The sequence below is a fragment of the Tursiops truncatus genome, chromosome 14, assembly GCF_011762595.2.
Source record: "Tursiops truncatus isolate mTurTru1 chromosome 14, mTurTru1.mat.Y, whole genome shotgun sequence".
NCBI classification, from domain to species: domain Eukaryota; kingdom Metazoa; phylum Chordata; class Mammalia; order Artiodactyla; family Delphinidae; genus Tursiops; species Tursiops truncatus.
This window is the reverse complement of record NC_047047.1, coordinates 78,289,845-78,311,269: the sequence shown is the minus strand read 5'-3', so window position 1 is coordinate 78,311,269 and position 21,425 is coordinate 78,289,845. Positions and strand designations below refer to the sequence as shown.

At 40.7% G+C, this 21,425-nt stretch overlaps 1 long non-coding RNA gene across 1 annotated transcript in view; it reads right to left on the bottom strand.

Annotated features, from left to right (window-relative positions):
- The window catches only part of LOC109551203 (uncharacterized), a 141,077-nt gene that overhangs the window by 50,705 nt on the left and 68,947 nt on the right, over positions 1-21,425 (bottom strand). Inside the window, exon 2 of the long non-coding RNA XR_012325811.1 lies at positions 13,941-14,044. This is a non-coding gene — a long non-coding RNA (uncharacterized lncRNA). The remainder of the gene's footprint in view (positions 1-13,940; positions 14,045-21,425) is intronic.

Here is a 21,425-nt window from a genome sequence, read left to right as displayed (position 1 = left end):
GAAGTCTCTGCAATACTGAATGAAAAAAATTACTTAATATTGATAGTAAAATTATAAAAATGCGAAAGTATTCATTCACATAAGCTTGTGTGCACGAATAAAGAAATATCACCTGGAAGGCACCAGTGACACCTCTTCCATGAAGTATTTGCTAATTAAGTCCCAGTCCTTGCCATCATGTAGCTCGTATCCCAATGTTGTGGGAAGAGGAGGAGGAGGAAGGGTGAGTTTGGGGAAACGGTAAGCAATAATTAAATATGATAAATTCAGAACAATGAAAAGTTCGATGAATAAAACTTACAAAAGTGAGATATGAGAGGAAGGGCTTTGGGTGGACTGGGGTGGGGGGTGATATTTAGCAAGGGTGGTCAGAGGTGACATTTAAACTGAGATCACAGTGATGAGAGCGAGCCAGGTATGTAAAAACTATGGAGGAAAGAGTTCCTGCAGAATGAACAATACACAAAGATCCAGAGACAGAAGTGTGGTTGTTGTGCTCAAGCCACTCAATAAGGCCAGGGGAGTAGGGGGGCAATGAGCCAGGGAGAGCTGGCTGGAAAGGCAGATTGAGACCAGATCACATGGACCCATGTGGGTTTTGTCAGCCACGGCATAGAAACTTGATTATTATTTTAAGTGAGATGGTAATCTATGGCAGAGAAAAAAAATATCATTTACTTTAAAAATGATTACTAGACTGCTGGTCAGTGAATTTACTGCAGAGTAGAAGCTAGGAGGACAGCAGGTGTCATTGCAGTGGCACAGGCAAGGGATGCTGATATGCACAGGGATGGCAGCTGTAGATGTGATCAGGTAGTGAGAAGGGGTCAGATTGGGGGCATTTTAGAAGTAGTGCTCACCAGACAGCTGGTGGATTGGAGGTGGGGATGAAGGAATGAGAAATATCAAGGCTTTCTGCTAGATATTTGACTTGCACAATTGTGAACAATAATGGCACTGACCAGGGGAGGAGCATGTTAGGGTGTTTGGGAGTATCTAAAACTGAGCAGGACCCTGTGGGGCCCTCGCGGGTACAAATCCTTCCCGTGTTCCCCATTTCTTGTTTGCAGGAAATATAGGCTTCATTCAGCTCCCTTAACCTTCCCTGAGTTCCAAAGGGCAAATTCAAACAGTTGCTGATCAGGGAAGGGAGGGGACGAAGAAACAAGGGAGAAGCAGTCAAGAAACAATAGTGCAGCCTTGGGGCAGGGTCCTGGTTCCTCAAAGAATATACAAAACATTATCTTTGAGCTCTTCTACAGAACCAAGGCCGCCACCTCGGCAGAGGATGGCAACTTCAGGCTGAGCACAAGATTCCTGGAGCACCACCCTTTTACCTCACCACCAACCAATCAGAAGAAAGTCACTCACCCTGCAACCCTCACCCCAAATTTTGCCTATAGAACTTCCCCCCTCCCCAAACCACTGGGGAGTTAGAGGTTTTTGAGCATGAGCCACCCATTCTCCTTGCCTGGCCCTGCAATAAACCTTTCTCTGCTCCAAACTCTGATGTTTCAGTTTGTTTGGCCTCACTGTGCGTCGGGCACATGGACTTGTGTTCGGTAACATTTTCAAGAGTTCTTTTTGGAAACATTAACTTTTGGATACCTATTAATTATCTAAGTGGAGATGCTGAGAAGACTGATATTTGTATCTGGAACTCACAGGGGAGGGGTCAGAATTTGCCATACAAATTTGAATGTCATCAGCAGTAAGGTTGTAGTTAAAGACAGGAGACTGACTAAGGTCACTTAAAGAATGTAGGTAGAAAAGGGAAGATGAATAAGATTGAATTCTGAGCCCCGTAAAGTGAGGAGAGAAGAATCCAGCCAAGTAGATCAGGGATTGGGAAACTTATTTTCATAAAAGGCCAGGCAATAGATACTTCCACCTTTGAAGGCCACACTGTCTTGCCTGTGCCTCCTCAACTCTGCTATTATATCACTGAAGCAGCCACAGACAAAAACAAACAGGCATGGCTGTGTTCCAAGAAAACTTTGTTTACAAAAGGAGGCAACAAGCAGAATTTGGCCAGCAGCTGTGATCTGCCACCTCTGGAGTTGATGAGAAGGAATAGAAACAGTGGTTAAAGGAAAACAAGCCAACTGTGGTGTCATAGAAACTTGGAGAAGATGCTTTAAGATGGAAAGAGTAGTCTATCAAGTGAAATGGAGAAAAATGAAGCCTGAGTATAAAAGCTTTCAGCTGCATGGGTCTATGTGGTTTGCTGAATGCACTATTGTTTCCCACGATATCCTGGGGATGCAGCTCCTTCTGCCTGCAGTGTCCTCCACCCCAAATCTCCATTTGATGAATTCCCCTTCATTCTTTTTTATTTTAACTTTTTTTTTAATTGAATGATTCTTTAAATTCTACAGTGCTTTACAATTTTCAGAAGTTTCACACACATGATTTCATATAATAACCCATTTCTTTCATCTTTAAGTCTTCAATAATACCTGACCCCAGAAGCTTCTGTAGTAGACAGAATAACAGCCCCCCCAAAGAGTTCCACATCCTAATCCATGGAACCTGTAAATATCTTACCTGAATTAAGGATCTTGTGATAGAGAGATTATTCTGGACTACCTGGATGGGCCCTGTGTAATCACAGGGGTCCTGGAAGAGGTTGAATTGTGTCCCTCAGAATTCACATGTTGAAATCCTGATCCCAAGGACCACAGCATATAATCTTATTTGGAAATAGGGTGATTGCAGCTGTAAGTGATGAGGTCATACTTGAGTATGATGGCCCCCTAACCCAGTATGACTGGTACCCTTATAAAAGGGGGAAATTTGGACACAAACAAACATATAGAGAGAGAAGGCCATGAGAAGTTGAAGGCAGAGGTCAGAGTCATGATTCTACAAGGCAAGGAATGACAAATATTGCCAACAAATCTGAAGCCAGGTGAGACACCTGGAACAGATTCTCCCTCATAGCCCTTAGGAGAAACCAACACTGCCAACACCTTGACCTTGGACTTCTAGCCTCCAGAATTGGAAGACAATAAATTTCTGTTGCTTGTAGCTTTGTACTTTCTTTCTGCAGCCCTAGCAAATGAATACAGGTTCTTAAGAGACAGAGAGGCAGGGGAGGAGGTAAGAGTGATACAGAGGGAGAAAGACAAGCTGAACTTTGAAGACGGAGGAAAGGGGCCATGAGTCAAGGAAGGAGGACCACCTCTAGACAGTGGATTCTCCCCTGGAGCCTCCAGAAAGCAATGTAGCCCTCCCTGCACCTTAATTTTAGCCCAGTGAGATCTGTGTTGGACTTCTGACTTACAGACCTTCATGATAGTAAATCTGTATGGTTTTAAGTCACTAAGATAGTGGTAATTTGTTACAGCAGCTAATACACTTTCCAAGTTTCAAATTCTTCATATACATTCCCTGCACAAACCTAACTCCTGTCACTCTGGCTGGACCAGGAATATCTTAAAGGCAAGTGCCAGATTTTACTCATATTCTGATCCCTAAAACACAATAAATACTCAGTAAATAAATGTAGGTAAATGTATGTTGAATGCATACATCTTTCACCACGTTCTTCACTGCTTTTTTCTGCCTGGCTATAAGCTACTCAAGTTTTAATTTTCTGGCCTTGAAACTCATTTTATTTACATGCCTTAATCATCTGTATTACATTTTATTGGACTACTTTAAACTGTCCTAAGTGGTTTTGAAATTCGGAAAAAAAAAATGACGACTTTGAAAACCCAGGAAGAAACAGGATCCATTAGGAAAGTGTCTTTAGCAGAAGATTGTAATGTGAAGTCACTTGACCTAATTTGCTGCAAATCACTCCTGAATATATTGCAGTAGGCAGATCTGAATGGGCAATTTCACAGGAGAAGCTGAGCTGAGCTGATCCTTATCCGTCTGCAAATCTATTTAGTTTTATAGGTGAAATAATAATAAATTTCATTAAGGTTTATTGAAAACATCTTCTAACGATTATAGATAAGTTTATGAAGTCATTGATTTTTTTTAAATGTTGCAACTGCAAGTCTAGCTATTCATGTACTTGTGCTAAATATTCCTAAGTATGAATGATATTCTACTAAACACTGAGTTAACTATGGATTCTCCAGGATGTCCTTAAGCTTGCAAGCTCAGCAGCAGCCTTGCCACCGAGTTAAAATGTGTTATAACTTATCTCTGCAACAGAAAACTCCCTCATTTCAGAAAATGGAGAGTCAGCTGATAGTTACAATTATGTCCAGTCCAACCAGATAAAAGCTCAATTGTAACAACAAGTGCTGAACATCTCCTTTGTGTGGTTGTAACTCAAACATTTTTCAAAGTTATCACATGTGTTGCATCCTTACACGTTATCTCATTTAATCCTCCCCATTGTATATGACATGGCTATTCTTATCACTAATTTGTAGGTGAGGAAACTAAAGCTAAGCATGTGGAAAAGACTTAACCAAGGTCATGTAGGAAGTTAACAGTAGATCCAAAACCTGTACAGGAACCCCTGACAAGAGTGCCATTTGCCTCTAATTCAGTGGAAGGGCACAGATTCCAAGAGAAAGAGTAAACTCATTCTCCTACTTCAAGGTGATTGCAATCTTTCAAAACCATAGGCTCTTGCTTTTCAGATTTGGAAGGGACATTTGATCCAATATCCCATATCTTGGCAGGTGAGCTGCCTTACCAAAGAGGAGCCTGGCACTTGTCATAGGTCAGTGAATGGTGAACTAGAACCAGAATCCAGGTTTCTGTGACCCCCCTGTGCTTTCCTTAGCAGCATACACAGATGGAAAGGTCTGCAGAGAGTTACAGCAACTATATCACCCAGGGCCAAACTGTGAAGAAATCACAGTATAAAGGTGTGGTTAGAGCAGGCTGGGGTAGGTTCAGGAAGGATTCTTGAAAATACCAGGCTCAGAAGCAAGTGAGCAATCAACCAACCAACCAACCAAATGGAAGTACACCCACAGAAGTAGAAGATGGCATGTGTTTAAGTTATCATATAAAACCATCAATAAATATCATGCAGGGCTAGACATGTAGGTAAACTGGGCCATAGCACAGTGTCATAAGAGGGGAATGGCAGGAATGGGAATACATAAGAATATACTTGTACAAGTGACTCCTTCTGCATGGAGTGTATTTTCCCAACCTTACCCCTTCTGCCTACTACAATATCACTTATCCTTCAAGGCCCAAACCATAGGTCACTTTTTTCATGAGCCTCTATTACCTTCCTTTGGCAGAAGGAAGTTCTTCTCTAAACTCACTTTATTTGCTCCAACAAAAGAGCTTGCATCTTGGTTTCACTCAACTTTTATCAATGAGTTGGGCAGGTGTTCTCTTTCTGAAAAATTCTTAAGGGCAGAGATTCTGTGTTACATCCTATGATAGAATGCAAGGTCAGAGGAGACAGAATAAGAGATGAGCCTGGAGGTGGTGGAAAGGAGAAGTCTCTGACGATGTGGTGGAGCAGAAGGGGTATTAAAAAGAAAATCTTTGATCAACTGACCAAGCTGAAGAAAGAGGAGAGAATTGAAACTGTAAATAAAAATCTTCCAACCAAAGCCCAAGACCAGATGGCTTCACAGGTGATTGCTATCAAATATTTAGAGAAGAGCTAATACATATCCTTCTCAAACTCTTCCAAAAAATTGCAGAGGGAGGAACACTCCCAAACTCATTCTATGAAGCCATCATTACCCTGATACCAAAGCCACACAAAGATATCACAAGAAAAGGAAATTACAGACCAATATCACTCATGAATATAGACACAAAAATCCTCAACAAAATACTAGCAAACAGAATCCAACAACACATTAAAAAGATCATACACCATGATCAAGTGGGATTTATCCCAGGGATGCAAGGATTCTTCAATATACGCAAAACAATCAATGTGATACACCATATTAACAAATTAAAGAAAAAAACCCGATATGATCATCTCAATAAGGCAGAAAAAGCTTTTGACAGAATTCAACACCCATTTATGATGAAAACTCTCCAGAGGGGCTTCCCTGGTGGCGCAGTGGTTGAGAGTCCACCTGCCAATGCAGGGGACACGGGTTCGTGCCCCGGTCTGGGAAGATCCCACATGCCGCGGAGTGGCTGAGCCCGTGAGCCACGGCCGCTGAGCCTGCACGTCCAGAGCCTGTGCTCCGCAACGGGAGAGGCCACAACAGTGAGAGGCCCGCGTACTGCAGAAAAAAAAAAAAACAAAAAAAAAAGGATATTTCGTGGTATTTCTTTGATGTTTCTGAGATACTTAGGTCAGATAGAGTAGGAGCAAGACAGATATTTAAGAGATACATAAGGATCTGTTTGCTCTGAATCCTCAGAGTCGAGCATGTAGAAGGTCTTCAGCATGTGCTCTGGTACGTTCAGTACATGGATATCCTCAGTTCCTTCCTAATCTCTATGCTTCCTTCCATACTCCACCTGTGCTCCCCACAGATGCAGGCACTGCTGTGCATCTTCACGTCCCTTACTGATGCTGCTTCCATTCCAATCATCTAAACACATGCTGAGCTTACTTTTATCCCAACGCCTTTGTGGTTCTTGCTCCATTACCTGGAATGCTCCTAGCAGGTATCCACATGGCTTGCTCCTTCACTTCCTTCATGCTTTTCCCTCAAATATCCCTTTATCAGCAAGGTCTTCCCAAATATTAAAATGAAAAAAAGCAAATCATCCCTCTAGCCGCCCTCACCCCCTCCATCCCTCTTACCCTGCTTTACTTTTCAGCATTGTTATTTTCATCATCTGACTTCCTACCTATTTACTTTTAATTTATTTCTGTCTCCCAGTAGCAAGTAAGTTTCCTGAGGGCAAAGACTTATTCATTTTGTTCTCTGATGTATCCAAATGCCTGTGGCAATGCTTGGGTTGCAGTAGGCACTAAAGGAACATAAGTTGATTGAAGAAACCAGCATGCTATACTACTTCTAGCTAGAAAAAGTCATTGTATAGAAAATTGATGCTGCCTGGCTCCACCTACATCCATTTCCGTAATACCAGCTTGAATCTAGATGAAATTCACTGCCTATTTGAATACAATGCATGTTCAACTGCTGACATTACAACCTTTCAGTCACTCCAAAAGCCCCAATTCTAACTGAATTGTAGATTTTGCCTCTCCTTCTGTATTAAGTCCCAGTCCCGGCATCCACTGCTGCTGAGCCCGCCCACCTTATCACAGAAATGTGGGTCTGATGCTCAATATCTCTTTTCCAAAAGAATTGAAAGAACACAGCAGAAAGCACCAGTTGGAAAGCTCTCACAGCATTCCTGCAACAATTCCAGCTCATTTGAATGGAAGCTGATAAAGATTGACTACCTTTATGTGGTAGCAATTCATCATGCTTAGAGTCTCTTTGTTGAACATCAATCTTACAATTTTACCGGGAGACATAATAGTGTAAATATATTATTCATAAACTAGAGTGAATCCCCACTCACCACCATAACCATTTTGACAATAAATCAGAACATGTAAATGTTTTCTCCTTCTTTGTATTTTTTTTTCTCATTTGGAGACTCAACAAAATACATCTATAAACAGAACAAAGAGCAGCAGAAAGAATTCTCTGAGCAAGAAAAGAAACTCATAAAAAGGAGCCTGGATTAAATGTACAAACACAAGGGAACACTGATGAACTGAGAAGATTTTTATTTTCAGAGCTGCTAAACCATTTAAAAATCTTTCTTATTGTATCTTTTAGTTATACCAAAAGCTACAGTTATTCTATGCCACTGAGCATTCTGGGTGAATGCTACATACCTCATAACTCTCAAATGGTTAGAAGATATGTCCACTGATTATAAAAAGCAGCCCCAAAAGTGGTATCTTAAAGTAGTTAACATACAGTAGAGAAAAAAAAGATAAACGCTGTAGTTAGCAGAACTGAATTCACAATTTCTCAAATTACTATTAGCAACAATCTTAAATTTACTTTTTCTCATGTGTAACGGGAAAATCATACTTTATTTTATTCCTATATCATAAGATATATAGGAGTTAAATAAAGTGATGCATGTGGATATTTTTATGACAAGGTATAGTACAAATATGATCAATCATTAACACATTTTGGTGTTACCTACCAAATTAGTAGAGAAACTCAAATTTCATAACGTATTTTGGGAAAGGCTGGAAGGAAATACAACAAAACAAGAACTGAGAATGTTAAGATGAACCAGGGGAATATGTGGTTGAATCTGGGATGGAGATTTCTAATGAGCATGTTTGGTTTATTTTTGTAACTCTCATTGGAATTTAGCAGCCATCACATAATTCAGATCAATAACGTTCTCAATGCATAGCATTCACGTTCAAGTCAAAATATCAGATTGAAGTAACTTGACACTCCATGTGGGGCTATACTGGTATGCAGCTCAGAAATGACCTGTATGTAAAGACTGCAATGAATGACATCTGGCTTCGGGAACTATCCTCTGTCATTGAATGACGTTGATTTTAAGTACCTTTGGGGTTGATGAGATGATCTTGCCCTTGGTATGTCTTGATAATTCCAAGAGGAATGAAATAAGTACAAATAGGATGACCCCTCTGCTTTGTTTTCTAATTTCGATCAATTCTATGAAATAATTATCTCAGAAAAGATGATGAATCGATGGAAATACAGAAGTAATTAAAGAAACTATTCATACAGTTTCCAAAGTGCTGAAAGAGAGACTTCAGAGAATTAAATTCTCGAATCTGCTACTTACTATTTTTAGGAACTTGGACAAACAATTTAATCTCCCAGAGATGAGGGCTCTTCAGCTGTAAAATGGGCTGGCAAAGTTGAATTTTACTTCACTGTGCTACTTCTAGATGCTATAACATTATACGGAGAGTGTTTTGAACACTGAAGAAGACCATATACTTTGTACTACTAATAACGATCAGTGCTGTTACGAATAAGAAGGAAGGTAGACTTAGTCATTTAAAATCTCTGAGCCTGAGATACACCCTCAGCAAAAGTGAAAAACAATCTGTGCCTGCGTGATTCTCGGGATGGCTGGAAAGCTCAAATGATACCATGTTTTGCAAAGTACTTTGCCAACTATAATGAGTTTGACAGAGTGGTTAATGTGCCAATATCTCCTCAGAGGTACTGTCTTAAGAAGTTGAATTTTTCAGACCTTTTAGAGCCAGAAGTGTCTGACCACAGCTTAGGCTCTCTCCCCTTTCATTACATATTTACTCATCTTCGCTCCGTATAATTAACTGAAAGCAAAACAAGCAGGAGGTAGACCAGAAGGAAATGTTCCTGTTAGATGCACTGAACATTACAATTTGGAGGAGAGGAGAAGGAAATTAACAGACTAGGTGCCAGTTAATTTGCACGAGACCAAAAATAAACATTGGGGCCAGAATTCAAGCCCAAATCTGCCTCCCAAGAATCCGTACTTTGGAAAACATTAAGGGTCACCATATCATATCACCTTATTTTGCAGGTCAAGAAAGCAAAGATTAGAGAGAGAAACTGACTTGCCCAAGGTCACACAGCTATGAAAGTCAGAGACTAAAACTCTAATATCCCAACCCCACCTCCAACCTCCAGTCAGTGCACTGTGCTCAGGGGCTAACTGTGGCTAACGCACTGTTTCAGGCTGAAGGGCACACAACTGGAAACAAAGCAACCCCACTTCCTGCCTTCCAGAGACTCACAATTCAGCAGCCTCCATTTGAAAATATGCTTCATGTGAAACCCAGGATGGTCTCCTCCAACTCTACCTCTTTTTCATATCACTTTTATCCATTTTCTGTGTGTAGGGGTGTGGGGGGTGGTAGTGAAGGTGAGGGAGAGATAACTTAATAAGTCTGAGCTAGAACCTGGTTATTTGTGATTTTTAAAATTCACAACAGGTGATTCTGACACACACTGCCAGGGATAATCACCACATATGATTCTTTTTTACATTTATTCATATTATTCTTTAGTTATTTTTTATGAGTTAGTCTTATATCCTTAGAAGACTCTGGACTAGGACTAGACATTATTGTTTTTCAGTAGATCAGAAAAAGTTACACAGTGTTTTTAAGCCATTTGCCAAGAATCACACTGTGAGTTTGTGTCAGAACAGGAGCTAGGGCACCTCCTGAGTCCTGACCAGACCTCATTTCACTCCTTTCCACAGTGCCCTCCATATTTCTTGCCACTCTCTCCTACTCAAGCTCAAGTCTGCCATTGCTCAGAGAAGAATAGACAAGGGGTTAAAACATATATATTTGGTCTTGTATACCCATAATATGCATTGACTTCACCAGTTCAGGGTCAGCCCCTGATTTTTTTTTTTTAACCCAGGATGCAAAGAAAGTCAGTCTATCAAGGTGGAACCCACACCATGTCATTTAATTAATTTACAATGAAAACTACAATTGGCAGGGAGAGCAGCTGTTCTGTGTCTTTTGACAAATACTTTTTATCCCTGTAGAAGAATTACACAGTAAATCAAATTTTAGCCAGGTATTTATTTCTCGTGAAGAGTCAGAGAGAGAGGAGGTAAGTGTCAAAGCTAAGCATCAAATAGCATTAAACTGTGACCACCTGGTACATCTTAGGCTATATTAGAGACATGCCGGACAACATCAACGCTTGACCTGTGTCCTGGGAAGTGCTGGGATAGGCACAGCCAGTGGACAAACTTGCTTGAGGGGGAGAATACTTTCACATTGTATCTCCAGTCTGCTATACAGTAATACTCAGTAAGGGCTGGTTGATTGTTGGAATGAAAACCTATGTCTTAGGCATTGGCCGTCCATGCTTTGAATCCATCTGTACCACTTAATCTACACCACCTTAATCATACACACTGCTCCCCAAAATGCTTCTTCCGCTTTATCTCAGTCAGTCCAGGCTGCTGTGACAAAACACCATGGACTGACTGACTTATACAGAAACTTCTCACAGTTCTGCAGGCTGGAAGTCTGAGATCAGGGTGCTAGCATGACCAGGTCTGGTGAGAGCTCCCTTCTGGGTTTGCAGACGGCCACCTTCTTGCTCTGTCTTCACATGGCAGGGAGTGCGGGGTGGGCAGAGTAAGCTTTCTAATTTCTCTTCTTTATAAGGGCACTAATGTCTACATGAGGGCTCCACCTTCATGACCTAATTACCCTCATGGGGTGGGGGTCGGGGGGAAAGGTTAGGGTTTCAACACAGGAACGTGGAAGAGACACAAACAGGAAACACGCCTTTCACACCCGCCACCCCCTTCTCCCTTTCTCATCCTCCACTTGACTTCACAATTCCAATCAGGAGCTTTGCTGCCTCCTTAGGCCAACAACTACTTTTGGATTTAATATCTGCATATTGACTATGACATTCCCTCTACAGCATACCAACAATATTCAGTCTCTGGCTTTGCCTGAGGGGACTGTTTTGGAAAAGCCTCAATGGGAACAAGAAGGCAAACTTGAGGAATTAGGCAGTCTCGCCTTGCAGTAGTTATTTCATAAATGTTAAACAAAAGAATGCCAGAGTGAGTTCATTGTGTTTCGCTTTGGATGAGAAAAGCTGAAATCCTTAAATACAATAAATCTGGAATTATTTTGTTATGAATAAATATAAATACATATTGTTTATTTATTTATGTAAATTTATGTAAATAACAGACTGCCCTTTATTTCTAGAGATCTGTCTAAATAATGGAAACATGACATGACTATATAATTCACAAGATAATGAGAGATTAGATATAGACACTTATACATATATATATTACATTCAAATAAAATAGTTTTGCAAGCTTCTTAGATGTATGAGCATATAAATTAATTACTCAAACATGTCTCATCAAAGCGTCTGAAGGATTTATAGCTTCTAAAATACAAAACATCTCAGAAGCGCTACTATTGAATTAATGTATTCCTTAAATGATTATTTTCTAGTACAGTACAAGAGATTTGTTAGTATTTTAACATGAAATATAATTTCCAATTAACCTGCATCTCATAGCAGAGGACCTTGATGGGAGTCAATAGGTTGAATAAATGAATGAATAAGTGTATGAGGAATATGTTCTTTTTGGCCTTTTAGGCAGGCTGTGAAACCATTTAAGTGGAAATAGTCCCTTTTGGGGTCTGGAAGGGGCAGATTCCTCTGCACAGGAAGGAAAAGCACCCTGATGAGGCAGACATTGGTCCACATGCAGAAAGTCTGGAAAGAAACACTACTATGAATTTCGCATTTACTGTGTGACAAGTGCATCACACAGCAATGCAATGAGTAGGCAATATGGTCTCCCTTTTATAAACAGGGAAATGGACTTAGAATGATGAAATAAACTACCACTTACATTACAGCAGTGGAATGGATAATCTTGGACTTGAATCAACCCATCTGTCTGATTCCAAGGCTTATGCTTTTCAACACTGTGGTGACTCCTGTTGTCTCTTCTCTGCCTGCCCCCTGAGGGATTAGGTAGGACAGCAGAGCTTCCTAGACCAAAATGACTGATTTTGCAGGAAGCCTCCCAAAAGCGGAAAGTCAGAGCTCTTTCTCACACTTCTTATCTGGTTAATCCAAGAATGGAGAGACTGAAGTGGTGGATAAGGCTATTGGTTTATACTCACCCCCTGCTAGGCAGTAAGCTTTTCAGCATGTATACTGTGATTAGCTGGAGATTATAACTGTATTTAAAAACCTGGGTGTGACCCAGTCAGCCCAGATCAAAGGCAGCCTTTGGGATTTAATGCTGTTCCAAAAAAGTTAAAGGAGTGGCCTCTAATTAAAGAGTGAAACTCTAAGCACCCAAGAAAGAACTAACGAACAACAATAATGAGACCTTTGAAGTTTATACAGCACATTTCATGCCCGATTTCATTTGTCATAAAAGGAGAAATCACCATTTGCGGAGGGATTCCCATATTTCCAGCACCACGAGGGGCATTTCACATGTGCTACCTGACGGATGTGCAGAAAGACTAGGTCAGTGTCAGGATGCCCATCTTACTGACGATGATGCTGAGGGCCAGAGAGTAGAGAGATGTACCTGCGCTTCCTCCCCATTCACTGCCCTCCACTGTGCCAGCTGCCAAGAGCTGGTGACTCTCATCCATCCCTTCCCAACTCGTTTCTCATAATATAACTGAGGGAAAACATGCCAGTTCTCAGAATTGAAAAACTGAGCTTATGTCTCATAAGTCTATTTTGTTTCAATATGATTGGAATTAGCCTAAAACTGAGAAACTACCTACGAACAGTTGGACACATTTCATAGGCAAGATTCCAGTGTGGAAATCAAACATGAATGGCTGTCATGAATTTGGGAAGCTATGTACAAACTGGAAAATAACTATGTTTCCATTCTAAGAGATCTAGGCTAGATATGAAGTCAGGAGAGAAGAAGGGAGTTAGCTACTCACAATAGATACAATGTATAAAATTAAAAAATCAGGGCTTCCCTGGTGGCGCAGTGGTTGAGAATCTACCTGCTAATGCAGGGGACACGGATTCGAGCCCTGGTCTGGCAGGATCCGACATGACGCGGAGCGACTAGGCCCGTGAGCCACAACTACTGAGCCTGCGCGTCTGGAGCCTGTGCTCCGCAACAAGAGAGGCCACCATAGTGAGAGGCCCACACACCGCGATGAAGAGCGGCCCCCGCTTGCCACAACTAGAGAAAGCCCTCGCACAGAAACAAAGACGCAACACAGCAAAAATAAATAAATTAATTAATTAATAAACTCCTATCCCCAACATCTTCTTAAAAAAAAAAATCATGCACTTCAAGGCGGCTCTTACCAACAAGTCATGGGGGAGGAGATTATAGACTTGGGTTGATTTTAGGGATGCAAGGAACCATCCCACATTCCCCCAAAATGTCCATCCCCAAATGTAGTCACAGGTGCAAGACATCGCCTTCATGAAGACAGCACACATAGTATTGTAGAAAACAAAACTGACCTTGAGTGATACTGATCAACATGCAAGTCTGAAATCTCTTACCAGGTGAGTGGACGTCTGTGAATGAAGTAGCCTCCTTCAGCCCTCACTCAACATCTTCCATAGCAACATCTCCACACTGCCTCTTCCATGACGTTGTCGAGACACTGAAAAAAAGAGAATACACAATCGCTAATCATCAAAATGAAGGCAAAATAGGTGAGAGTGTTCATTTTTACAAGTTGTTTGCCAAGCCCTTCAATAAGCTCCAATTTTTAGAACATTTGAATGTTGATGGTACAAACAAACACAATAGAACAGGGTCAAAAATTAGGAGAAACCTAGAAAAAAAATTTTTTTTTTGAGAAAAGTGTTTCTGGCCTAAGAATAAAGGATTTAAGTTTTCAAATAAGATAAAAAAAATGAAGAAGGGCTAGGCTGACTTGAGCCGAGGGTACTGTGTTAAATGTGACTAATGAAAGGCAGAATGACTTAGAGTCAGCTTGGGCTCCTTGTCACTGGAACTGTTAAAGAAAACTAGATGTTTACTCATCAGAAATGTTATAAAGGGAGTTCCTGCATTGCGTGAGATGTTCAGGCATAGAACTTAAGTTGTCCTTTCATTTAAGATTTGATGAAAGGCCACAAAGTACAGCAGGATCAATGTCAAAATGTTTTATCAGTGACCCAGATAAATGTTTATTAGGAAAAAAGTCAAGTTCACATTAAGTATACAGATGGATTAATAACATTCTTCATGATACTGAGAAATGGTCCCTTGTAGTATGTGTACAATACAGGAAAAAAGGCAGGATGTGCAACCACTAACTGGTTGTATGATCTTGGGCAATTAGGCTTTGGTCTCCTCACCTCTAGGAAGCGGGGGTGTTGGATTCTTCAGGATAATCTCTGGCTCTGACAATCTATTAACAGAATTTTATTATTCCACAAGGAATAATAAAAGGAGGGGGTAGCCAGAAAACAGAACCGTTCCTTTGAAAGAAGAGTTCTCTATGTATTGAAGGAAGGTAATCCTAAATATGGGGCAACAAAAGGGTTCTCAAATTTCTCTTTGTAAACAACAAAGAACTGGGCATAGGGGGAAAATAAAACTGATCTAAAAAGAGGAAGAAAAGATAATCATGTATAGCTTTGTTGCCACATAGCAAAAGAAGATTATGTTAACTATCATTACTTTTAACACTATCATCCAAATGACAAGACCCTACATTATAAAGTGTTTTATAATCATAATCCCCTACAAATACTAGAAGATTCCTTTCTCAACCATTGCCTTTTCATTTAAGACGCTGAGCTCCCCACCTACATCTACCCCAAAGTGTGATTTCTCCTCTCTGTGCTGCTCATTCCTTCCTTCTAAAATGCCCTTCCAAGGACCTTCAAGATGGTGGAAGAGTAAGACAAGGAGATCACCTTCCTCCCCACAAATACATCAGAAATACACCTACACATGGAACAACTCCTACAGAACACCTACTGAACACTGGCAGAAGACCTCAGACTTGCCAAAAGGCAAGTACCTGGGTAGGGAAAAAGAAAAAACAGAGACAAAAGAATAGGGACGGGACCTGCACCACTGGAGGTGGCTGTGAAGGAGGAAAAGTTTCCACACACTAGGAAGCCCCTTCACTGGCAGAGAAGGGGGGTGGCAGCGGAGGAAGCTTCAGAGCCACAGAGGAGCGCACAGCAACAGGGGTACAGAGGGCAAAGCGGAGAGATTCCTGCACAGAGGATCGGTACCGGCCAGCACTCACCAGCCCGAGAAGGCTTGTCTGCTCACCTGCCGGGATGGGCGGGGGCTGGGAGCTGAGGCTCGGGCTTAGGAGGTCAGATCCCATGGATAAGACAGGGGTTGGCTGCATGAACACAGCCTGAAGGGGGCTAGTGCACCACAGCTAGCCAGGAGGGAGTCCAGGAAAGAGTGTGGACCTGCTGAAGAGGCAAGAGACCATTGTTTCGGGCTGCGCAAGGAGAAGGGATTCAGAGCACTGCCTAAACGAGCTCCAGAGACGGGCGCGAGCCAGGGCTATCAGCGCGGACCTCAGAGATGGGCATGAAACGCTAAGGCCACTGCTGCAGCCACAAAGAAGCCTGTGTGCATGCACAGGTCACTGTCCACACCTCCCCTCCTGGGAGCCTGTGCAGCCCACCACTGCCAGGGTTGTGTGATCCAGGGACAACTCCCCCGGGAGAACACACGGCACACCTGAAGCTGGTGCAACATCATGCTGGCCTCTGCCGCTGCAGGCTCGCCCCGCAACCGTACCCCTCCCTCCCCCCGGCCTGAGTCAGCCAGAGCCCCCTAATCAGCTGCTCCTTTAACCCCATCCTGTCTGAGTGAAGAACAGATGCCCTCAGGTGACCTACACGCAGAGGTGGGGCGAAATCCAAAGCTGAACCCCAGGAACTGTACGAACAAAGAAGAGAAAGGGAAATCTCTCCCAGCAGCCTCAGGAGCAGCAGATTCAATCTCCACAATCAACTTGATGTACCCTGCATCTGTGGAATATCTGAAAAGACAACAAATCATCCCAAAATTGAGGCGGTGGACTTTGGGAGCAACTATATATTTTTTCCTTTTCCTCTTTTTGTGAGTGTGTATGTGTATGCTTCTGTGTGTGATTTTGTCTGTATAGCTTTGCTTCCACCATTTGTCCTCGGGTTCTGTCTGTTCGTTTGCTTTCTTTTTTCTTTGTTTTTGCTTGTTTTTTCTTTGTAGAGTCTGTAGCACTTGTTATCATTGCATTTCTGGATTTGTTTTTTGTGTTTGGTTGCTCTCTTCTTTTTTTGCTTTTTTCTTTTTTTACCACTTTTTAAAATAATTTTTCTATTTTAATAACTTTATTTTCTTTTTTATTTCTTTCTTTTTTTCTCCCTTTTCTTCTGAGCTGTGAGGCTGACAGGGTCTTGGTGCTCCAGCCAGCTGTCAGGCCTGTGCCTCTGAAGTGGGAGAGCCGAGTTCAGGACCTTGGTCCACTGGAGACCTCCCAGCTCCACGTAATATCAAACAGTGAAGGCTCTCCCAGAGATCTCCATCTCAACACTAAGACCCAGCTCGATTCAACGACCAGCAAGCTACAGTGCTGGACACCCTATGCCAAACAACTAGCAAGACAGGAACACAACCCCACCCATTAGCAGAGAGGCTGCCTAAAATCATAATAAGCTCACAGACACCCCAAAACACACCACCGGACATGGACCTGCCCACCAGAAAGACAAGATCCAGCCTCATCCACCAGAACACAGGCACTAGTCACCTCCACCAGGAAGCCTACACAACCCACTGAACCAACCTTAGCCACTGGAGGCAGACACCAAAAACAACAGGAAACATGAACCTGAAGCCTGCGAAAAGGAGACCCCAAACACAGTAAGTTAAGCAAACTGAAAAAAAGAGAAACACACAGCAGATGAAGGAGAAAGGTAAAAACCAACCAGACCAAACAAATGAAGAGGAAATAGGCAGTCTACCTGAAAAAGAATTCAGAGTAATGATAGTAAAGTGATCCAAAATCTTGGAAATAGATTACAGAAAATACAAGAAACGTTTAACAAGGAACTAGAAGAACTAAAGAGCAAACAAACAGTGATGAACAACACAATAAATGAAATTAAAAATTCTCTAGAAGGAATCAATAGCAGAATAACTGAGGTAGAAGAACGGGTAAGTGACCGGGAAGATAAAATAGTGGAAATAACTACCACAGAGCACAATACAGAAAAAAGAATGAAAAGAATTTAGGACAATCTCAGAGACCTCTAGGAAAACATTAAATGCACCAACATTCAAATTAATGGGTCCCAGAAGAAAAAGAGAAAAAGGAAGGGACTGAGAAAATATATGAAGAGATGATAGTTGAAAATTTCTCTCTATATGGGAAAGGAAATAGTTAATCAAGTCCAGGAAGCACAGAGGGTCCCATATAGGATAAATCCAAGGAGAAGCATGCCAAGACACATATGAACCAAACTATCAAAAATTAAATACAAAGAAAAAATATTAAAAGAAACAAGGGAAAAACAGCAAATAACATACAAGGGAATCCCCATAACGTCAACAGCTGATCTTTCAGCAGAAACTCTGCAAGCCAGAAGCGCGAGGCAGGACATATTTAAAGTGATGAAAGGGAAAAACCTATAACCAAGATTACACTACCAGCAAGGATCTCATTCAGATTCGATGGAGAAATTAAAACATTTACAGACAAGCAAAAGCTAAGAGAATTCAGCACCACAAAACCAGCTTTACAGCAAATGCTAAAGGAATTTATCTAGTCAGGAAACACAAGAGACGGAAAAGACCTACAAAAACCAAAAACAATTAAGAAAATTAGATATCAATTACAGGAAAAAATCTGTAAAAAAATATAAACACATGGAGGCTAAACAATACACTACTTAATAACCAAGAGATCATTGAAGAAATCAAAGAGGAAATAAAAAAATACATAGAAACAAATGACAATGAAAACACAATGACCCAAAACCTATGGGATGCAGCAAGAGCAGTTCTAAGAGGGAAGTTTATAGCAACAGTCCTACCTCAAGAAACAAGAAACATCTCAAATAAACAACCTAACCTTACACCTAAAGCAATTAGAGAAAGAAGGAAAAAACCCCACAGTTAGCAGAAGGAAACAAATCTTAAAGATCAGATCAGAAATAAATGAAAAAGAAGTGAAGGAAACAATAGCAAAGATCAATAAAACTAAAAGCTGGTTCTTTGAGAAGATAAACAAAATTGATAAACCATTAGCCAGACTCATCAAGAAAAAAAGGGAGAAGGCTCAAATCAATAGAATTAGAAATGAAAAGGGGGAAGTAACAACTGACACTGCAGAAATACCAAGGATTATGAGAGATTACTACAAGCAACTATATGCCAATACAATGGACAACCTGGAAGAAATGGACACACTCTTAGAAAAGCACAACCTGCCAAGACTGAACCAGGAAGAAATAGAAAATATAAACAGACCAATCAGAAGCACTGAAATTGAGACTGTGATTAAAAATCTTCCAACAAACAAAAGCCCAGGACCAGATGGCTTCACAGGCGAATTGTATCAAACATTTTGAGAAGAGCTAACACCTATCCTTCTCAAACTCTTCCAAAATATAGCAGAGGGAGGAACACTTCCAAACTCATTCTTCGAGGCCACCATCACCCTGATACCAAAACCAGACAAAGATGTCACAAAGAAAGAAAACTGATGAATGTAGATGTAAAAATCCTCAACAAAATACTAGCAAACAGAATCCAGCAGTACATTAAAAAGATCATACACCATGATCAAGTGGGGATTATCCCAGAAATGCAAAGATTCAATATATGCAAATCAATCAATATGATTAACAAACTGAAGGACAAAAACCGTGTGATCATCTCAATAAGGCAGAAAAAGCTTTCAACAAAATTCAACACCCATTTATGATAAAAACCCTCCAGAAAGTAGGCACAGAGAGAACTTATCTCAACATAATAAAGGCCATATATGACAAACCCACAGCCAACATCGTCCTCAATGGTGAAAAACTGAAACCATTTCCACTAAGATCAGGAACAAGACAAGGTTGCCCACTCTCACCACTATTATTCAAAGTAGTTTTGGAAGTTTTAGCCACAGAGAAGAAAAAGAAATAAAGGGAATCCAAATCAGAAAAGAAGAAGTAAAGCTGTCATTGTTTGCAGATGACATGACACTATACATAGAGAATCCTAATGATGCTACCAGAAAACTACTAGAGCTAATCAATGAATTTGGTAAAGTAGCAGGATACAAAATTAATGCACAGAAATCTCTTGCATTCCTGTACACTAATGATGAAAAATCTGAAAGAGAAATCAAGGAAACAGTCCCATTTACCATTGCAACAAAAAGAATAAAATACCTAGGAATAAACCTCCCTAAGGAGACAAAAGACCTCTATGCAGAAAACCATAAGACACTGATGAAAGAAATTAAAGATGATAAAAACAGATGCAGAGATGTGCCATGTTCTTGGATTGGAAGAATCAACATTGTGAAGATGATTATATTACCCAAAGCAATCCATAGATTCAATGCAATTCCTATCAAACTACCACTGGCATTTTTCACAGAACTACAACAAAAAATTTCACAATTTGTATGGAAACACAAAAGACCCCAAATAGCCAAAGCAATCTTGAGAAAGAAAAATGGAGCTGGAGGAATCAGGCTCCTGAATTTCAGACTATACTACAAAGCTACAATAATCAAGACAGTCTGGTACTGGCACAAAAACAGAAATATAGATCAATGGAACAGGATGGAAAGCCCAGAGATAAACCCATGCACACATATGTGGTCACCTTATTTTTGATAAAGTGGCAAGAATATACAATGGAGAAAAGACAGCCTCTTCCATAAGTGGTTCTGGGAAAAGTGGACAGCTACATGTAAAAGAATAAAATTAGAGCACTCCCTAACACCATACACAAAAATAAACTCAAAATGGATAAAGACCTAAACTTAAGGCCAGACACTGTAAAACTCTTAGAGGACAACAGAGGCAGAACACTCTGACATAAATCACAGCAAGATCTTTTTTGACCCACCTCCTAGAGTAATGGAAATAAAAACAGAAATAAATAAATGGGACCTAATGAAACTTCAAAGCTTTTGCACAGCAAAGGAAACCATAAACAAGATGAAAAGACAACCCTCAGAATAGAACATATTTGCAAATGAAGCAACTGACAAAGGATTAATCTCCAAAATTTACAACCAGCTCATGCAGCTCAATATCAAAAAAACAACCCAGTCCAAAAATGGGCAGAAGATCTAAATAGACATTTCTCCAAAGAAGATATACAGATTGCCAACAAACACATGAAAAGATGCTGAAATATCACTAATCATTCGAGAAATGCAAATCAAAACTACAATGAGGTATCACCTCACACCAGTCAGAATTGCCATCATCAAAAAATCTACAAACAATAAATGCTGGAGAGGGTGTGGAGAAAAGGGAACCCTCTTGCACTGTTGGTGGGAATGTAAATTGATACAGCCACTATGGAGAACAGTATGGAGGTTCCTTAAAAAACTAAAAATAGAACTACCATATGACCCAGCAATCCCACTACTGGGCATATATCCTGAGAAAACCATAATTCAAAAAGACACATGTCCCCCAGTGTTCATTGCAGCTCTATTTACGATAGCCAGGACATGGAAGCAACCTAACTGTCCATTGACAGATGACTGGATAAAGAAGATGTGGCACATATATACAATGGAATATTACTCAGCCATAAAATCAAACGAAATTGAGTTCTTTGTAGTGAGGTGGATGGACCTAGAGTCTGTCATACAGAGTGAAGTAAGTCAGAAAGAGAAAAATAAATACTGTATGCTAACATATATATATACGAAATTAAAAAAAAAAAAGGTTATGAAGAACCTAGAGGCAAGATAAGAATAAAGACACAGACGTAGAGAATGGACTTGAGGACATGGGGAGTGGGAAGGGGAAGCTGGGACGAAGTGAGAGAGTGGC